This window comes from Sphaeramia orbicularis, chromosome 19 (genome assembly GCF_902148855.1).
Source record: "Sphaeramia orbicularis chromosome 19, fSphaOr1.1, whole genome shotgun sequence".
In the NCBI taxonomy this organism is placed as follows: domain Eukaryota; kingdom Metazoa; phylum Chordata; class Actinopteri; order Kurtiformes; family Apogonidae; genus Sphaeramia; species Sphaeramia orbicularis.
The window spans coordinates 3451173-3467334 of NC_043975.1; the positions used below are offsets into that span (position 1 = coordinate 3451173).

The 16162-nt window shown below is 37.0% G+C and overlaps 1 pseudogene; it reads right to left on the reverse strand.

The window, feature by feature from the left end:
• The window catches only part of LOC115410430 (ryanodine receptor 2-like), a 244401-nt pseudogene that overhangs the window by 76972 nt on the left and 151267 nt on the right, over nucleotides 1-16162 (reverse strand).

Sequence of the window (16162 nt, forward strand, 5' to 3'; positions counted from 1 at the left end):
CTGTTGGACGTTCACTGTTTTCTGGTCTTTACCAAACTCCATCATGCTGGTGGGCCTGGTCCACGTATGTGATGAGCTGCTGGAGGAAGGTGTAGGCAAACCGTTTCTCTATGGCTGGAGTGTCCAACTCCTGCGATTTCACACCTCTGGAAAAAAAAAAAAAACACAGACATGTACAATCATTACACCACTTCGTAAAGGGTATCATCGCAGTTCTCTCACATTTTAGCATCTTCTTTCAAAATCCCAGACTGATGTTATGAGTAGAATGAAAGATCCTCTAAAATATTCCCTGCTTTTTTCAAGTGGATTTTCTAAAAAAAAAAACATGCAGTTTTATGGGGGTTCGTCAGGGATCATTATTTTTATTTTTTTGTTTTTTTATTTCAAATATGGAAATGGTACTAGCTTCCTGATTGCTAATAATTGACTTCCTTGCACAACATAATATAGAAAAGAAAATTCAAGGAAGCAGAATTAAAAACATAAAATAATAATAATCAGTCCTCTGCCTGATTGAGAAAATAACTTCAGTTATTGACCACGACCAAATATAAATATACAGTAGTGGGAAAAACTATTAGACCACCCTTGTTTTCTTCAATTTCTTGTTTACTTTAATGCCTGGTCCAACTAAAGCTACATTTGTTTGGACAAATATAATGATAACAACAAAAATAGCACATAGTAGTTTAATTTCAGAGCTGATATCTATCCATTTTCCGTTTTTTCTTGATAATAACCAAAATCACTTCAGTTCTTACATCATATCTGTCATTGTACTGACAAAAACAGTGCTTTTAGACATTCCATGTTTTCTTTTCTGTCTGTTTTAGTCACATGATACACACAGGAGTTAGTACTTGATTGCATAACCATTGTTTTGATGACTTTGATGGTCTAATAATTTTTTCTGCTACTGTTTTTTAGTTCTTCATATCTATCCATCTATCTATCTGGAGAGCAGCAAAACTAAAAAACGACCTCTCCAAGATGAAATAGTAGCCATCTGTTATAAGTAGCTCTAGTGTTGAAAGTTTTGTATCAAAAATATGTAATAGATAAAGGTTGAAAAAGAACATATAACATTAATTTCCTTCCATAAAGTGCCTAAACCCTGTGTTGTCCTACCTGGACACAGTGTAACCGTTGATCTGCAGGAATTTGAGGATGTCTTGTGCTTTTTCTCGGTCTTTGGAATTCTCTTTGGCGGTCAGAGTGTCGTATGGAACCAGCAGAGAATGGTTTCCTCCACCTGGAACACAGATAAGACACAGTGGGCATCGACTCTGAATGGTTTTAGTAAACAGAACAGGTTTTCAATATACTACAACAACCTAACAACAACTTCTAAACAGGGCTTAGCATCATAATCCTAGTATGGATCTCAGTTCATTTTCAATTTCCAAAGACTTTTATTAATTAAATAAACTTGCTTTTGTTATTAACGTATGAAACCACATCATTAGCTTGTAATATTTGACAGCCTGTTGAATTAACCTTTTCTTTTCATGCAGATGTGGTGATTTTACCTTTAGATTCCAGCTCCATTTTCTTTTTTCTGGCCCAGATGTTATGATAATTCTCCGCAAGCAGCTCAGCCATGGACTGGACAAACAATTTAACACAGACATTCATGAGTCATACTTCCTGTCTCCTACATGTTAGTATCATAGTATATATTTATTGACTTTTTAATTTATGTTTAAAAAATGTGTGTCAGGGTGCATCAGTTCACTTCCCAATCTCTTGCGTCTGATAAAATGTTTTGCTTCATAAAAAAACTGAACTTTACAGCACAATATTCCAAGTTTTTAATCATCGTTTATGTAGCACACCTAAAAGTAGCGTTAAATTTAAAATGTTAAATTGTGCTAAAATAACCACCTCAGGAAATTAAATGGAAATCAGCTGCACAAATCAGCATCTCAGGTCAGGACAGGTTTTCGTGATTCAAGATTTTTTTGCTTAATTGAAGCAAAAAAATCTGCCAATGGAACAAGTGAAAATGATCTTCGTAAGATTTCTTGAAATAAGATTTTCCAGATCTATTGTCTAAAAATCAGTTCTGATATCTCACTGAAAAGTTCCTCTTTAGGTGATAATGCCTTATGTTAAGTGTGATGAGATATTTGGACTAGAAATGACAAAAATAAACTTGGTAAGATTTAGATTTTTTCCAGTGTTGAAATTCAAGCATTTTCAAGGCATTCAAGGACCTGTATGGACCCTTGAATGTTGTGTTTTCAGTACCCACCTGCATGTCTCTGGACAGCGTAACGTTGCTCATATCAATGGGCCTGGGGGTGAAAGTTGGACCTCCTTCAAACGACAGCTGTAGAAGAAGGAGTTCCACTTTTAATTGAATTCTGTAGGGCTGAACAGGTGGAACTTTTCTGGAACACATCCTGTCCTTTACGTACCTGACTGGCCTGGGAAATCCTTCTGGACTTGTTGTGGAGGCTGGCGGGGTCTCCCTCTCGGATCCGGTCTATGCTCCAGCCCAGGACAACATGGTCTTCAGAGACTCTTTGACAGACCAACAGTACGCCTCCTTATCCTGAAACAAGTCCATCAAAATACTGACATCAGCACACGCATAGACATGATGACATCAGCTGGATCGATGACAAAAAAAGCTGCAATATGTGTGAGGGGCGGGCTTGTTGGGACTGGAACCACTTGTTATGTATTTATTTCATTTGCACGTTGATACAGTCCTTGTGGATCTGGTCCATAGTGTAATATTCTACAGATAATATAGTGACATTAATGTGGTAATAATATGATAATAATGTGGTACAATGGGGTGATTATTTTCAATATTACAGGCTGCTATGAAAACTTCCAAAACTCAACAGACAAGTCTTGAAGTCCATTTATTTGTTGCAAGAATACAGATGGAATTATAGGTTTATTTTGAAAATAAATAAATAAATAACTTACATGAGGTAAAAGATCAAATAATGGCTAAATGTTTTATTTACAGTGTAAAATAGGTCAAAGATAGTCTGCTGTTTTGAGTTTTAATTTAATTTAATACAGCATTTCACTTCCTTTTGATTTGAGGTAGTAATAATGGAATAATATAATATATAATAATATAATAATAATAATAATAATAATAATAATAATAATAATAAATAATGGATATGTTAATAAAAATAGAATTGCCTAGAAATTTGCAGATTATTTGTTTTAATATCACAGGATGAAAAGATGAAAAAAATAGAAGGAGGTTTAATTTTAAACAGCAAAGGGTTCAGACTAATGTGAAGCAAATGCGTATTCTGTTGTAGGTGTCAGAATGTGGAATTCTTTGGCAATAAAAGAGAAGAGCTGTACAAATATTTTTCAGTTTAAGAGGTTGTATGAGGAGAGAATAGAGAAGCTTTATAAAAGCATGTAATGGAATAATTTAACTTATGGATTTTGGATTTTTTGTTTGCATTGACGATCATTTTTTACTGTAATAGCTGTGATGGCAACGTATCTGATGTAAGCAGATGTTTGAAGAAAGGGGCAGGTATTATAAGTTTTCTTCATCCTGCTCCTTTCCAATCATTTAGATTGGAATGAATAAATAAAATTAAATGAAATGAAAAATTTGGGAATAAAAAGACGATGAAAGTACCTTCTCTGACAGACTTTTGTACGGTTTCAGTAAAGGATGGCTCTTGGAGATTTCACAGATCTGGTCTCCGTATGACCAACCATTAGAGAACTGGAAAATACACAAAGCAAACATACATGTATTTATAAAATGTTGAGTCGATGCAGGTGTTTGTAGATGGAACACCTCAGTGTCAGACTCCTGTTGAATCTTACCTTTTCTATACACCATTTCTCATGGTTGTGCTCTGCATATCTGGTTATGAAATAGTCCAGTTTCTCAGGAACAGTCACACTGATACAGACAGAAGGAAAACACAAAGATATGATGCCTGGATTTAAGACAATACCTCCAGATATTCAGTAAAACTCTGGCATAAATGATAAATTACACTCTACAGACCAGCAGTTCTCAATCATTTCCTCATATTTAATAAACAAATATATCAGAATCATCATAGATCTTTATATCTTTTTTTTTAAATTTGCATTCACTAAAGAAAAATATTTTAATCCCTAATAATTATGTGAAAAGGTGTCATATTTATGAGGTCTGACTAATTAAGAGCTACTGTATCTCATGTAATTATAAGTAAAGTAAAGACAGTCTGAATATGGTTTCGTCACATTTAATCTGCTTTTATTTCTGTTTTTTCTGGTTCAGGTATCTGTCATGTATCTGTAGGACCAGTTAAGACCAGTAGGGGGAGCTCTGTCCCATGGTTCTAACTGATCACCATAGATATGTCTCACAATTGATAAAAAAAATCCACTAATTATAAGAAATGTTACTCAAAATTATGGGATAATGAGGTTTATTTTTTCCCCTTTGAACACAATGTGCTTCCCTACAAAACAGTCACTGAACATCACTTTTAATGTCACTTTTATCCAGTATATCATTCAAATCTGGTTATATTTTATGTTTTAGTCCACATCACATGAATATTTTTACATGTTATCTTTTCTTGTGTCTTTTCCCAAATTATGTCTCTCCTCTACTTTTACATGACTTTGCTGAAGTCAACATTCATGACCTGTGTCTCATCTGTACTGTCTGACATACTGTACTTCTACTCCTATATAAATATGTAAATAGTCAATAGAGTTTTTATTACTTACTACTGTTGTTGTGTTTACATTGTTTGTGTTTGTAATATCTTTATACCTGCACATTTTTTTCTAGCACTTTATGCTGTTGCTGCTTTGATCAGTCAATTTCCGTGTGGGATCAATCAGATTTAATGTAATCTAATGTAATCTATCCTAATCAAATCTAATCAAATCTATCCAATCTAATCTAGTCTAATGTAATATAATCTAATTTATACTAATCTGATCTAATCCATTCTAATAATCAAGTGTAATCTATTCTAATCTAATTTAATCTAGACAAATCTAATAGCTTCTAATTTATTCTAATCTAATTGAATCTAGTCTAAATTAATCTAGTCTAACGTAGTCGTATCTAATCTAGTCTAAATTAATCTAGTCTAATGTAGTCGTATCTAATCTAGTCTAAATTAATCTAGTCTAATCGAGTCTAATCTAATATATTCTAATTTATTGTAATTTATTCTAATCTAAATTACTCAAATCTAAATTAATCCAATCTAATCTAATCCAATCTGATCGAATGTAATCTAATTAAATCTAGTCTAATCTAATTTAATCCAATCCAATATAATCAAATCTAGTCTAATTTAATCTACTCTAATCCAGTCCAATCTAATCTAATCTAATCCAATACAATGTAATAGAATCAAATCTAATAAATATAATATAGTCTAATCTAATGTAGTCTAATCCAATCCAATCTAATCTAGTCTAATCCAATCCAATATAGTCTAGTCTAATCCAATCCAATCCAATCCAATCTAGTCTAATCCAATCCAGTCTAGTCTAATCTAATCTAATCCAATCCAATCTAATCCAATCCAATCTAGTCTAATCCAATCCCGTCTAGTCTAATCTAATCTAATCTAGTCTAATCTAATCTAATCTAATCTAATCTAATCTAATCTAATCCAATATAATCTAGTCTAGTCTAGTCTAGTCTAGTCTAATCTAATCTAATCTAATTTTCCAGTGAACACGGTTCTTTCAGTGTTTTTCATTGGTTAAATTCATCTAAATATCCCAGTACTTGTGTACATTCTCCTCCTACAAGTGGAGGTCCAGTAAATCCAGATCTGTGTGACTTCGGAACCATGTGCAGAAGCAGAACCAGTGTTCATGTACTGGGTGGTGTCTGCAGAACCAGTGTGCTCATGTACTGGGTGGTGTCTGCAGAACCAGTGTGCTCATGTACTGGGTGTGTCTGCAGAACCAGTGTGCTCATGTACTGGGTGGTGTCTGCAGAACCAGTGTGTTCATGTACTGGGTGGTGTCTGCAGAACCAGTGTGTTCATGTACTGGGTGGTGTCTGCAGAACCAGTGTGTTCATGTACTGGGTGGTGTCTGCAGAACCAGTGTGTCATGTACTGGGTGGTGTCTGCAGAACCAGTGTTCATGTACTGGGTGGTGTCTGTAGAACCAGTGTGCTCATGTACTGGGTGGTGTCTGCAGAACCAGTGTGTTCATGTACTGGGTGGTGTCTGCAGAACCAGTGTGTTCATGTACTGGGTGGTGTCTGCAGAACCAGTGTGTTCATGTACTGGTGGTGTCTTAGAACCAGTGTGTTCATGTACTGGGTGGTGTCTGCAGAACCAGTGTGTTCATGTACTTGGTGGTGTCTGCAGAACCAGTGTGCTCATGTACTGGGTGGTGTCTGCAGAACCAGTGTGCTCATGTACTGGGTGTGTCTGCAGAACCAGTGTGTTCATGTACTGGGTGGTGTCTGCAGAACCAGTGTGCTCATGTACTGGGTGGTGTCTGCAGAACCAGTGTGCTCATGTACTGGGTGGTGTCTGCAGAACCAGTGTGCTCATGTACTGGGTGGTGTCTGTAGAACCAGTGTGTTCATGTACTGGGTGGTGTCTGTAGAACCAGTGTGTTCATGTACTGGGTGGTGTCTGCAGAACCAGTGTGCTCATGTACTTGGTGGTGTCTGCTGGCTGAGGGGTGAAGTTTCCCTCGGAGTCCATGGACGACTGCTTCTCCATCATGGCCATGTAGTTGGACTCCATGTAGTCTGGAGGCAGCGCTCCGGCCACAGCGCTGAGGCAGGGTAATGCCAGTTTGAACAGCTCCTGGTCGTACCGCTGGGACCAGACGACACAGTCACATCCAACACACGCAGACTTTAATCCAAACAGTTTCATGTTTCAGTCGATATAAACTCTCACCTTTCGAGACAGGGCGTCGAAAATCCCCCAGAACAGTTTCCTGGACAGGTGCAGCTCCTCGTCCGACGCCGCTCCGAAGTTTCCCCAGCCTCCGGCCAGGCAGTAATACTTCCAACAGCGCTCGTAGTGATTGGTCAGCAGCTGGAACACACAACATGGACTTACTCCACGAAAAGCAGGTTGATTTTTTATCTGTCGACCGGAACCAGATTAATTTTAAACCCAGTATTTTAGTTGGATCACTGACAGGAAAACACCAGTAACCAGTTCACACAGAGGGTTCCCAGTCTAACTTACTGCAAAGTCCTTAAAGGAGTTCCACAAGGTTCAAGCCTGGATCCTTTGTGGTTTTATCAAATACAAAACATACAAACATGTTCCAAACCACATTCATTAGTGACCATATGTATTAACGTGTTCATTTTTTTTTTTTTACTAGACATTTTGTGTCATTTCTTATTCGTGTCATTCATGTCATTTTCTGCCATTTTAGTGTCATTTCTTGTCATTTTTTTCGTCTTCTTGTTACATTTTGTGTCATTTCGGGTCATTTTGGGTCCTTATTTGCCATTTTTCTGTCATTTCTTGTCATTTTGTCATTTCGTGTCATTTTTGTGTCATTTCGGGTCATTTAGGTGGCTTTTTTTTTTTTTTTGCCATTTTTGCATAATTTCTTGTCATTTTTGTGTAATTCTGTCATTTCTTGTCATTTTGTGTCGCAAAGGACATTCCTATAGTTTACATATATATTACCATATATTCACTTGGAAAATGTTTAATGAGGTGACAAAAATATTCCAAAACTACATTTCATTAGTGATCATATGGATTAACACATATTCATGTTGTTTTTTACTAGAAGGAATGCAACAGATATATAAATAATTGCCTTCTAAATGGTCAGGGTCAGATATAACGGGTGTATTTCTCACATTTTTTAATTATTTTTTTTAATGTATTTCTGTGTATTTCTCACCTTTATTTTTTTGATGTATTTCTGTGTATGTCTCACCTTTATTTTATTTTTTTATGCATTTCTGTGTATTTCTCACCTTTATTTATTTATTTTTATGTATTTCTGTGTTTCTCACCTTAATTTCAGTTTTTTTATGTATTTCTGTGTATTTCTCACCTTTATTTATTTATTTTTATGTATTTCTGTGTATTTCTCACCTTAATTTCAGTTTTTTTTTGTATTTCTGTGTATTTCTCACCTTAATTTCAGTTTTTTTTTATGTATTTCTGTGTATTTCTCACCTTTATTTATGTTTTTTATGTTTCTGCGTCTTTCTCACCTTTAGTTTAGTTTTTTCATGTATTTCAGTGTCTTTCTCACCTTTATTTTAGTTTTTTCATGTATTTCTGTGTATTCTCACCTTTATTTTAGTTTTTTATGTATTTCTGGGTCTTTCTCACCTTTATTTATGTATTTTTTATGTATTTCTGTGTCTTTCTCACCTTTAGAGGCATCTTGGTGTGTTCGTTGAGCAGAGGGACGTCAAACACCAGCCTCCTCAACAGATGCTGCATCATCGAAGGCCTCAGTTTACTGGACATGATCAGACGACATGCAGAGTTAAGCACACGCTCAACGCTCAGCAGAAACAGGTGGCGGGCGGAGGGGGCGGGGCGACGCCTGGACTCACCCGCAGACGGCGAGCAGACACTCTTCGATGGCGTCCCTCTGGGCTTTGGTCAGGCAGCAGCCTTTGGACAGCCGGTACACGGTGTGGAGGAGGGAGTCGATGAGACGCGAACGGCTCCGTCCCCGCAAACAGGGGGCGCATTTGGTCAATAAAGGCAACACGGCGGTGCACAGGTACCTGTTGAGGGCCAGGGCCATGTCGGTGGCACTGAGGACCACCTGAGACCAGGACGGAGACCGATGGAGACCAGGATGGAGACCAGGACGGAGACACAACATCAGGCAGTAAAACCATGAGCATTTATAGACTCTTAAATACAGTTAAAGTCTATGCTTTTAAGTCCAGGACCAGGACCAGGTTTTACATCTGAACTACACTGGACTAGTTCACCTTTAACCCTTTAACATTTTGTGTCATTTTATGTCATTTTTGTGTTATATTTGTGCCATATCTTGTCATTTTTATGTTGTTTGATATATTAGTGTAATTTTTTACGTTTCTTGCCATTTTTGTCATTTCTTGTCATTTTGTGCCATTTCTTTTCATTTTAGTGTAATTTTTGTGTCAATTCGTATCATTTCTTGCTATTCTGTGTCATTTATGTAATTTTTGTGGCATTTCTTGTCATTTTTGAGTAATTTCTTGTCATTTGGGTGCCATTTCTGTCATTTTTATATTGTTCATGGACATTTTTGTGTAATTTCCTGTCATGTGCGTGCCATTTCTTGTCATATTTATATCGTTTTTTAATTCTCAGGATTTTCTTGTCATTTGTATCATTTTATGTTATTTTTGTGTCATTTTTTATTCTGTGTGATTTACTGTAATTTTCTGTTCACGCTGTTTCTGTAACAGTGTTATTAATTTCATAACGTTCTATAGATTTTTGGATTTTGTCATGTTTGGATTATTGACTGGAATAACTGATCAATAGCAGCATCAGTACAATAATGTACAAACCTGAGATAGGAAAATTTGTTTAATTACTATTATGACAATTTTTCCTATTATGTCTAATGTCACTAATTTACATCATAGTTATTTTTTTTATTTTAGTATTTTTTTTCTGTACTTGTAAATAAACTTATGCAGTAGGGGGTTACACAGATGCAAACTGTACCCAAATTAGAAGTTGCAGCAAAAATAGTTTCAGGTCTTTAAGGTTTAAAAGTAACTTAATTTTATTTTTTCAGCATTAAATTCACTAAATACACTCGATAAAATCACTGGGAACAAATCTGAACTGTCAGTAAAATAACTAATCTCCCTTACGTGACCACAAATGACAGTTAGTTTTATTCAGCTTCGTTTCTGTTAAAGTGTGATAATGGACCTAAAAACGCTGCAGTCACAGCAGCTGTTTAGGGGATTATTTTAGGAGGAAAGCATCTCTTAGTTTTTGACTTCATAAGACGCTGAAAGTCTCACAGATAAAAACTGGATTACTGTAATCCTTGTCTGAGGTTTAATCCGATCTGAAGCGGACTCACGGTGTCCAACGAGGCGGCGGCTCTCAGGTCCGGGAGGAAGCCGACCTCCAGCAGGTGGAGCAGGAAGTTCTGGTCCTCGATGCCGTAGACCCGGTCCAGAAACAGGACCATGGCCGCTTTGTGGTCTGGGCAGAACCCGGCCGACATGTCCGGCTCCACCACCATCCCATCTGACGACAAGAAACACTCAGAATACAAATACAAACAGAAATACAAAAAATACAAAGGAAAACACTGGATTCAGGGTTTCCGCAGGTATCAGCTAATCTAATGTAATACTTTTTGGTGTTTTGACTTCATGTATCAGCCATAAACAATAGTCAATTAAATGGTTTGGCCTGCCTATCATCATACTATACTTCCGATCGAAAATATTAAATGAAAATAAATTGTAAATAACAAAGTTTTTTTCCATCAATTGTATACATTTTTTAATTCCTCAAGGCTCTGGTTCTGGACCACTGCTATTTCAATATGAAGTCCTGCAGATGGAGGATCCAGTGGACTCTAGGGGTTCTGATCAGAGTCCACGTGGGGTTCCTACCTTTTCCCAGGCTGGGCATGGAGAAGGGGATGCTGATGACCCCCACCAGGTCCTCGATGGGGATCAGAGACCTCAGAATGGCCCTGATCCGGATCGCTTCACCTTTACCCGCATGGATCAGCTGATACATAAAGGAATATGACAGAGGACATTTACAAGATGTTTAATTTCACATTATAAACACATAATTTTAATAACACAATAACATTTTTCCACACTTATTTATGTATATTCATATTAACATATTGATAATATTTGGTCTAGTACAGTGTTTCCCAACCACTGTGCTGTGGCCCTGAGAAATCATCAGAGTGCCGTGTAAGATTATTCAATTTCACCTGATTGGTGTAAGTGAGCATCGTAATATAGATACATACGACTACACGCACCAATGATCCACTCTACAACAAGTCTCCTGTTTCCCTTTGCAAAATGAAAGTGAAAGTGAACCATGTGGTGTTCTGTTGGTAAAGCCCCCTCATATTATTATTATATTATTATATCATCATTAGTATCATTATTATCATCATCGTTATCATCATCATCATCCCCAAGGTCCCCTCACTAGTGATGCGCAGATCAGTGGGTTACCCACTAACGCTGGTATCGGGTGGGGAGTGGGAGATATGCCTCCCATGTTATTATACGACAGACCTGAATCCGGTGATCCGTCTCAGCTTTCTTGTTCCAAACACCCTCAACAATGTCGCACGTGCACCCCCGATGCCCCCCCTCCCAAAAAAAAAGACAGAGACTCAGAGCTGTTGAGGAAGATTCATGTGTGTCTTTCTTTAATTCCTGTGAGAATATCAGCTTCGTGTTCAACTAAACAGCCCCAGGTTTCACACTGAGGAAGTAAATTGAGACTATATATGCATTGTATTTCCATAAATATACTTTCTGTGACATTTTTATTTGGTGGTGTGCCTTGTGATTTTTCATATGTAAAATATGTGCCATTGCTCAAAAAGGTTGGAAAACACTGCTCTAGTATATAAAATGCTGTTGCGATTGGTGAGTGTTTTAATATGTTTATTTAGAGCTTTATATATATGTATCTCTTTGCATATTTTTGTAGTTTTTGTTGTATTAATAATTTCTTTCCTGCTACTTTTTACTATATGTGATTGGATTAACTGTAACTGGGATGAATACAGTATTAAAGTAAACCAGAGGCTTAAACTCCACAGGACACAGTGGTTGTGTTGTTTTCGTGTCGGCGTGTCGTCACTCACATGCATCTCTGGAGCGCATCGACCCAGCAGGTCAATGAGGGCGGCGTAGAAGGTCATGATGGCGTTTCCCATGTGGATGGTGTCGTCCTCCTCGTCCTCCATTATGTCACTGCTACAAACACAAATACACAAAACACATGACACACTGAGGCGTTCTATCCCATAATAACATACAGCCTCAAAAGATTTTTATCCCTTAAAAACCCAATTTAATTAAGATTCAGTTTATTCTGCTTGTACATAAATTAACATTTCTTAATTATTACATTATAAATTAATTTATCAGAATCACAATCATCTTTATTTGACAAGTATGTAAATTAATGCAAGGAATTCTTTTGGTAGATGTTCTCTCTGGTTATAATTATAAATACAAGATACAATAAAAATAATTACAACAAGAAAAAAAGTTACTCTATACATAAAAACTATAAACTACACACATAAGAGCACAGTATAAACTTCTGTACAGTTATAGCGCATTTCTTCATATTTAACTGTTTGGGTAAGTATATTATTATTTTTATTATTATTATTATTATTATTTATTTAGTTATTTATTATTTTTTTACTAATGTGTGAACTTGTTTTTAAAATAAAAATAAGAGATTCCATTAAACTAGATGAATTCTTACACTTAATCTTCCTCGTCATGGTCAGTTTTCTGTCAGATGTTTAGTTTAGTTGTGGAATAATAAGTTCATTTAATGATTTTTATTCATTTAATGATTTTTGTCAACGATGATAAGACACTTGGAAAACCCCAAAAACATTTAATTTGTAAGAGTAATGGCTGATTGGGTACAACTGGAAACTACTTTATACATTGTTTGTGTATTTTTTCCTCCTGGATTATTTTTGTGTATTTTCTAAACTTCATTTCTCATTATCTTAACCTCCAGAGACTCAGAAATGCATATTTGACCTCAGCTTTACCAAAAAAAAAAAAAGAAAAAAAAAAAAATAAACACTGTCCACCGAAAAAAAAAAAAATCCATAAAAATTAAAAGAATATATCTGTACAAACTGTTGCATCATGTCATTTCCAATCAAGACAATTATTTAATGTAAAAAAGCCCAAACTTTTACTTTTCCTGGGTCTCAGGAGGTTAAAGTTGGACATCTTACACTAATCTTCGACCTGTTTCCTTTCCTTTTTACTTAAATTGTGTTTTTACAGGGTCCTGCTCTGTTGTGGTTTTTGGTCATGTGACGGGGGTCTTACAGGGTCTTGCTGCTCTCAGACGTGGGGGAGGGGCCATCTCTGGACGGGTCCTGGGAAATCCTAATGGCCTCTTCCATGGCCGCCAGCAGCCCGTCACCGCCTTCGCCTCGGAGGGCGGGGCCGAAGCACTCGGGCCGTCGAATCAGCAGCCTCACCACCACGTTGGCGTTCTCCTCCACGCTTTCACCTGAAGAGACGACAAAACCAAAACGTCACCTCACAGGTTCATCAAACCCTGGGCCTCGTGTGTATGAGTTTACTCAAAGTCGTCACCGTTGCAGAAGACGGCAAAACGCAGAAAGTCCAGGTAGCGCTCGCCCTCCACCGGGTTCCAGCCGATATCCGGGTATCCTTTACGCACCAGCATCAGGCAGCTCTGGAGTCCACATCCAGCCAGGTACTGGACCACCTGAGCCGGACCAGGGTTCAGTCAGGGGGTCTTTCACTTTTATTACATTATCATTATATAAAATCAGTTTATGTGGAATGGAAGTTTAATGTTTTATTTGAGAAAAGGATAAATGTGGATGTTTTTACTAATTGATTGAATCAGATTTTGACTTTGAGATGTTTATAGAACATGTTAATTAGACTTTAAATACCTTTTAATTAACTGATGGTGTTTTTTATGTACGTTTTTAGTTTAGCGTTTTATTCATCAGTTTTACTGTATGTTTTATGTACGTTTTTATTGTGAATATATGGAGGAAATCTCTATTTTCTGAAACTTCTGCTGCTGCTGTCTTGGCCAGGACAAACTGCAACAGAGATTTATGATCTCAACAAATCTTTTACCTAGTTAAATAAAAGTTAATAATAAAATAATAATATTTCTGGGCACTAAGGTCAGATTATTACCCCGCCCTCCGACGGGGAGGCAAGGGGTGTTGCTTTTGGTTTGGTTTGTTCTTTGTTAACACTTTAGGAGCAAAAATATTAATTGAATTCATACCAAATTGGGTTATAGATTACCACTGACCCAGAATAGATGTGGTTATATTTGGGGAAAAGTAAGTCAAAGTTCACATTTTTTAAATCTTTTTTTTTCCCCATTTACTTATAATGGGCAAAATTTGTCTATGCTGTCTATGTCTATGATGCCATCAGCTGGATTGATGCCAAAATAAGCTACAATATGTGTGAGGGGTGGGGTTTGTTGAGCCTGGAGCCACTTGTTTGTTTGTTTTGGTGCATACTCAAAATAAACTGAGCAGAATTTATTTTGTTTTGATTCATTTTGTGCAAACTTCAAAAACGTAATTATGTATTTACTGTATGTCTGTATACGTGCGTATGCATATATGTGTGTGTGGTGTGTGTTATTGTGAAAAATGAAAATTCATGCAACTTTTTACTGATAGAAGCTACATAATTGACTGTCATGTGGCGACAGAGTGGGATGAAATAAATTTACATCCTCCCACTCATTTAAGAATATGTGAATGCAGTCATTATATGTTGTTAGAAGTTTTCATGTTTGAAATCTATTTATTTGAAAAGGATAGATATGTATGTAGATGTTTTCGTCTAATCGACTGAATTAAGGCTCTGCTTTGAGATGCTTTTAAGGAACGTTGTTGATTAGACTTTTCGAACCTATAATTGATGGTTTTTATATGTATGTTTTTAGGTGAATCTCACAGACTTTTGTTAAACTCTGAGAGCAGAATAAATCGCTGAAGTTGTTTTTGTTATTAAAACTATATTTTGGTGTATTTTATCATTTCTTCTCTTGTGTCTGTGTTATTGGTGTTTTTTAAAAAATTATATTATTTCACCTTCTCCAGATCTGGTTCCCTCAAAGCCAACGCCAACTCGTTATTATCCATAACTGACGCTGCAGCGACGTCGAGTGGAGTAGAACCTCGCATGGACGGAGACGCTGAGGGAGGAGAAACCAGGAGAAACATGGAGAGGAGAAATGAGATGAGAGAGTGAGGTGAAAAAGGAGAAAGGAGAAGAAAGGGGGAGAGAAGAAAATGAGCAGAGAACAAGAAGAAAGAAAAGAGGAGAAACAGCAAGGAAGGAGGAGAAATGAGCAGAACCAATGAGAAGAGAAACAGGAGAATCATGAGAAAAATTAAGAAAATGAGAATAAATGAGTAGAAAAAGAGAGAAGAGAAATGGGAGGAGAAAAAGAAAACATGAGGAACAAGAAGAAACGAAAAATGAGAAGAGAAAAAGGAGAAGAAACAAAGAGAAGATATGAGAAGAAATAAGACCCAAGGAGGAACCAGGAGAGGAGAGCGGAGGAGTCTATGAAAACCACAGAGCAGATCTGTTCTATGATCCGCAGATCTGTTATATGAGCCACAGATCTGTTCTATGATCCACAGATCTGTTATATGAGCCACAGATCTGTTCTATGATCCTCAGATCTGTTATATGAGCCACAGATCTGTTCTATGATCCGCAGATCTGTTATATGAGCCACAGATCTGTTCTATGATCCACAGATCTACCAGAACACAGTGAGTGAATGGACTCACCCAGGCCCACGCTGCTGTTCTCCAGCAGGTAGCTCAGATGGTCGAACATGGCCTTCTGGTTCTGACGGCTGATCCGACAGAAGTAGCACAGGAAACGACAGCAGTTGGCCACCATTTTAGGAAAGGTGATTTCCTGTAAAACACAGAGTACACACTTCATTTCACCGTCTACTTCAGCTATACATTCATGGACACAAGCTGCATTTTGTACATATTTTAAAAGCTGTATTTTGACTCTTATTTATCGACATTTCCTTTAACTATCATATGTATAATATTTTATATATTTTGTAATACATTTTTTCATATTATTCTATTCTGTTCTGTTACTTTAGTTTACTTGCATGGAGCAACTGTAATACACAATCATTTCCCCAGGGTTTAACAACATACTGAGCCACAGCACCCTGGATTCAGAACTGGACAGTTCCTCAGTAACCTGGACCTTATCAGTGATTTCAGAACCAGACAGCTCCCCTGTAACCTGGGCCTTACCTGTGATTTCAGTACTGGACAGCTCTTTCGTATCCTGAGCCTTTTCAGTGGGTTCAGAACCAGACAGCTCCACAGTAACCTGGGCCTTAGCAAAGATTTCAGCACCGGACAGCTCCTGGGTAACCTGGGCCTTATCAGT